Below are 6,000 nucleotides of genomic sequence, written 5' to 3'. Positions count from 1 at the left end.
CCTTTGGTGGTGACACTCCAAGTTATTGTCGCCAGTTTCCCCAGAATCCCTTCTTCGCCCAGAAAGGAGACGAGAACTTCCCTGTGACCCCGCACGGTTCAGGTCTGGAAGGGGTTACAGAGAGGTCCCGCACATTGCATCCACTAGATGGCGAGCTCAGCTGTCAAATGACCAATCACCTCCCAGAAAAGGCAGCTTTTTTTTTTTTCTGCTAATTCTTTTCATTGAAAAGGTTAATTCCAGTAGCTGAAAGAGGAGGAGGAGGAGAAGCAGGAACTGAGAAACAACAACATCACTGATTGCAAAGTAGCCCCAGTGCAGATCTGCTGGAGGTCAGTGCTAATGTAGATTGTCAGCTCTGCTGGGGAGACGGTCAGTGCAGCGCTGTCACATTGCAGAGGAGGAAGAACAACAGTTCTGTAAAAGTTTAGAGGTTGGGCGGTCCATTCCCACAATTCACAGATTTTTACATTTTTTTTTTTGGAGCTCGTGATTAGATCGTCAGCTCTGCGGCGAGGCTCCAGGTAAGTCAGTTTATTTATTAAGTGTTTATGCACTGCGCAGTCTCCGCATGCTCAGTATTAGTGTCATGGCACCAGCAATGCCATCCATTTATAAAAGGCAACGTGCCCTAAATGTAGGTCATCGGATTTTAAAGGAGAACTCCGGTTTGAACAAAATCCAGAAGGTGCTGATTTGCAGAAATGTTGAGATCTCTACAAATAACCTGCTGACAATTATTGTAACGGTTCCTGATGTTGCCGGGAAGATAAATCAGCTAATTTCTTAAAATAGACATTTAGAATAATTTGTTGTCTGTGTGGGGGGACAGTGGGAGGTGTGGCTTGTCTCTTCCCACCCCCCCCCAGCCATGACCGTCTGCTTTTAAATAGCTCAGATCTGTTTCATATGTTGTTTGGTATTTGTCAGCACTTTATACTGTTACATTGAACTTTATACCGTCTCATTGCACTTTATACAGTTATTGAACGTGATACTCTCATTGCATTACATTGAACTTTACAGTTGCCTTGCAAAAGTATTGACCCCCCTTGGCTTTTTACTTATTTTGTTACATTACAGCCTTTAGTTCAATGTTTTTTTTAATCTGAATTATATGTGATAGATCAGAACACAATAGTCTAAATTGGTGAAGAAAAATTTGAAAGATATATACATAAAACTGATAATTGGTATGTGCGTATGTATTCACCCCCTTTGTTATGAAGCCCATAAAAAGCTTTGGTGCAACCAATTACCTTCAGAAGTCACATAATGAGTGAAATGATGTCCACCTGTGTGCAATCTAAGTGTCACATGATCTGTCATTACATATACACAACTTTCTGAAAGGCCCCAGAGGCTGCAACACCTAAGCAAGAGGCACCACTAACCAAACACTGCCATGAAGACCAAGGAACTCTCCAAACAAGTAAGGGACAATGTTGTTGAGAAGTACAAGTCAGGGTTAGGTTATAAAAAAATATCCAAATCTTTGATGATCCCTAGGAGCACCATCAAATCTATCATAACCAAATGCAAAGAACATGGCACAACAGCAAACCTGCCAAGAGACGGCCGCACACCAAAACTTACGGACCGGGCAAGGAGGGCATTAATCAGAGAGGCAGCACAGAGACCTAAGGTAACCCTGGAGGAGCTGCAGAGTTCCACAGCAGAGACTGGAGTATCTGTACATAGGACGACAATAAGCCGTACGCTCCATAGAGTTGGGCTTTATGGCAGAGTGGCCAGAAGAAAGCCATTACTTTAGCAAAAAACAAAATGGCACGTTTTGAGTTTGGGAAAAGGCATGTGGGAGACTCCCAAAATGTATGGAGGAAGGTGCTCTGGTCTGATGAGACTAAAATTTAACTTTTTGACCATCAAAGAAAACGCTATGTCTGGAGCAAACCCAACACATCACATCACCCAAAGAACACCATCCCCACTGTGAAACATGGTGGTGGCAGCATCATGCTGTGGGGATGTTTTTCAGCAGTCGGGACTGGGAAACTAGTCAGAGTTGAGGGTAAGATGGATGGTGCTAAATATAGGGATATTCTTGAGCAAAACCTGCACCACTCTGTGTGTGATTTGAGGCTAGGACGGAGGTTCACCTTCCAGCAGGACAATGACCCCAAACACACTGCTAAAGCAACACTTGAGTGGTTTAAGGGGAAACATGTAAATGTGTTGGAATGGCCTAGTCAAAGCCCAGACCTCAATCCACTAGAAAATCTGTGGTCAGACTTAAAGATTGCTGTTCACAAGCGCAAACCATCCAACCTGAAGGAGCTGGAGCAGTTTTGCAAGGAGGAATGGGCAAAAATCCCAGTGGTAAGATGTGGCAAGATCATAGAGACTTATCCAAAGTGACTTGGAGCTGTGATAGTTGCAAAAGGAGGCTCTACAAAGTACTGACTTTAGGGGGGTGAATAGTTCTGCACATTGACTTTTTCTGTTATTTTGTCCTATTTGTTGTCTGCTTCACAATAAAACAAAAAAAGATCTTCAAAGCTGTGGGCATGTTCTGTGAATTAAATGATGCAAATCCTCAAACAATCCATGTTAATTCCAGGTTGTGAGGCAACAAAACAGGAAAAATGCCAAGGGGGGTGAATACTTTTGCACTGCACTAAGTGCAAAGTGCACTTGAAAGTGCAGTCGCTGTAGGTCCGAGGGGGACATGCAAGGAAAATTAAACAGCATTTTAGCTTGCACATGACTGGATGATAAACTCAGCAGAGCTTCCCCTCATTTCAGATCTTCCCCTCAGATTTAAAGCGACTGCACTTGCAAGTGTACTTTCAATGCAATTTCAAGACCACTTTGCACTTGTAGTTCAAAGTAGATTTGCCTTTCATAAATAACTAATACCATCCCATTACACTTTATACTATTTCATTGAACCTTATACTGCTTTATTGAACTTTATATTGTTACATTACATTGCAATTTATACTGTGACATCGAACCTAAGACCATCCCATTGCACTTTACACTTTTATACATTGAACTTTATACCGTCTTATTGTAGTGTATACTGTTATATTGCAATTTATACTATTACATTGAACTTTATATTGTTACACTGAACTTAATACCATCCCATTGCACTTTATACTATTACACTGAACCTTATACTGTTACATTGCACTACATACCGTTACATCAAATTTATACCATCCCATTGGACTTTATACTGCCACATTGAACCTTTTACTATTACATTCAACTTTATACTATCTCATTGCACTACATGCTGTTGAACTTCATACTATTACATTGAACTTCATATTGTTATACCAATTGTATTTTATACATCAATTGTATACCGTCCTGTTGCACTTTATTCTATTACATTGATCTTTTTACTGTTACATCAAACTTTATACCATCCCATTGGATAATATACTGTTACATCGAACCTAATACCACCCAATTGCACTTTATACTCTTCCCTTTAACCTCATACCGTTACATTGCACTACATACTGTTACATTTCAGTTTATGCTATTAAATCAAACTTTATACCATCCCATTGGACTTTACACTATTACATTATACCTAATACCATCCCATTGCACTCTACACTTTTACATTGCACTTCATATCATCTTATTGCAGTATATACTGTTACATTGCGATCTATACTATTACATTGAATTGATGAATATTTATATTGTTACATTGAACATAATACCATCCTATCGCACTTTACACCGTTACATTGTATACACTTTTACATTGAGCTTTATACCATATAGCAGTATATACCATTACATTACGATTTATATTATTACATTGGATTTTATATTGTTACATCGGACCTAATACTACCCATTTGCACTTTATACTATTATATTGAACCTTATACCATTACATTGCGGTTTATACTGTTTATACTGTTACATCAAACTTTATACCATCCCATTGCACTCTACACTTTTAAATCACACTTTATACCATCTTATTGCAGTGTATACTATTCAATTGTGATCTATACTATTAGGCTCTATTCACACTAGTGCGTTTTTTGATGCATTTTGTAGAAATGCATGGGAATTTTTTAACATGGGTTCCTATGGAACATGTTCACATCAATGCATTTTTGTACCTCTGCTTTTTGGAAAGGGTCGGGGACTTTTTTTCATGCAAAATGCAGCGTTTTGCATGTAATAGAATTCAATGGACCCGCATCCAAAAACGCAAGTACTGCGTTTTTACCGCGTTTTGCATTTTTTCTTTTCTTTTTTTATTTTACACTGTATAAAAAAAACACTGTAAAAAAAAAAAAACGCAAAACGTGGCAAAAATGCGGCAAAAACGCATGTTCAAAAACGCGGCAGGCACCGCAAGAAGCACTGCAGAAACGCTCAAAAGCAACATGCATAGATGTGAATCGAGCCTAAGGCCTGGTTCACACCCATGCAGGTTGCAGTTTTCATACTCCAAGTGCCTTTTGCGTTTTTCCAATACACATTTTTTGATCCATTGAAGTCTATGGAACCAAAATCCAGAAAAAAAAGTCCCTGGCCCTTTCCATAAAATGCGCAGATGTGAACACGACCCATAGGAAGCCGTGTTAAATGGACAGTAGTGTGTTTCTGCAAAACTGAAAACGCACTAAATATAATGCATAGGTGTGAACCAGGCCTTACATTGAACTTTATATTGTTACATCAAACTTAAAAGTATAAATAAAGGCAAAACTGTCCTTTTTTTCCCCACAAATAGAGGTTTCTTTTGGTGGTATTTGATCACCTCTGCGGTTTTTATTTTTTTCGCTATTAACAAAAAAAGAGCGACAATTTTGAAAACAACACAATATTATGTACTTTATAATAAATATCCAAAAATGTAAAAAAAAAATGTTTTCCTTAGTTTAGGCCGATACGTATTCTTCTACATATTTTTGTTACCCTGTTTCCCCTGAAAATAAGACCTACAAGGACTTTAACTAGGGCTTATTTGGGGGGTAGGGCTTATATTGCAGCCATCACCGACAATCACGCTAGGTCTTGTTTTCGGGGAAACAGGGTAATAAAAATCACAATAAGCGTACATTGATTGGTTTGCACAAAAGTTATAACGTCTACAAAAAAGGGGATAGATTTATGGCATTTTTTTTTTTTTTAAGTAGTAATGGCAGCGATCTGCGATTTTTATCGGGACTGCGACATTATGGCTAACATATCGGACACTTTTGACACTTTTTTGGGACCATCGTCATTTATACAGCGATCAGTGCTATAAAAAGCAACTGATTACTGTATAAATGTCATTGGCAGGGAAGGGGTTAACACTAGGGGGCGATCAAGGGGTTAAATGTGTTCTCTGCTAGGTGTGTTCTAACTCTGGGGGGATTGGGCTGACTAGAGGAGGAGACCGATCGGAGTTCATACTTAGTAGGAGCACACGATCTGTCTTCTCTCCCCTGAGAGAACGGGGATGTGCGTGTTTACACACACACAGATCCCGGTTCTCGCTCTGTCACGAGCGATCGCGGGTGCCTGATGGTCATCGCGCCCACCGGGCACACGCATTGGCTCCGGGGACGCGCTGCGGGCACGCACCTGCAAAAGCGTCTTAAAGAGCCGACGTACAGCTACGACGGCTCGCACAGGGGGGCTAACCTGCCGCAGTATAATTGCGGCGGCTGGTCGGGAAGGGGTTAAAGCGTAACTGAAGTGCCTCAATAGTTAAAGTGTTACTAAACCCCGGACTCTGCATTCGCTATATCTGGTCTCCCACAGTACACACAACATGGAGATGTAAATATAAACTGCTAAATACCTTTTCTCATCTTCTTGTGACTTCTATCAGTGCCTGTTCTATCCATGCCGGGGTTTCGTCAGATTAGTCGTCCCATCAAATCTTGTAACGGAAGTGACGTTTCGTCACGGCCATCTTGGTACACCCCGCACAGCCGCACTCAGCCTACAGTCTGAAGTCGCGAAGTGGACATCTTTTTTTTACACCCGTTGAAGTCTTGC

The 6,000-nt window shown here is 40.4% G+C and overlaps 1 protein-coding gene across 7 annotated transcripts in view; it reads left to right on the top strand.

Moving 5' to 3' along the window:
- Positions 1-235: 235 nt before the first annotated feature.
- ARAP1 (ArfGAP with RhoGAP domain, ankyrin repeat and PH domain 1) overlaps positions 236-6,000 on the top strand; it is a 324,988-nt gene continuing 319,223 nt past the window's right edge. For 5 of the 7 annotated variants that reach the window (XM_073612624.1, XM_073612632.1, XM_073612623.1 and 2 more), the window contains exon 1: positions 236-524. The gene's annotated coding sequence lies outside the window, so the exon portion shown is untranslated. The remainder of the gene's footprint in view (positions 525-6,000) is intronic. The other 2 variants (XM_073612626.1, XM_073612625.1) reach the window with 1 other exon arrangement.

This window comes from Aquarana catesbeiana, linkage group LG02 (genome assembly GCF_042186555.1).
Source record: "Aquarana catesbeiana isolate 2022-GZ linkage group LG02, ASM4218655v1, whole genome shotgun sequence".
NCBI lineage: Eukaryota > Metazoa > Chordata > Amphibia > Anura > Ranidae > Aquarana > Aquarana catesbeiana.
The sequence above is the reverse complement of the archived record's forward strand: the minus strand, read 5'-3'. Positions and strand labels throughout refer to the sequence as shown.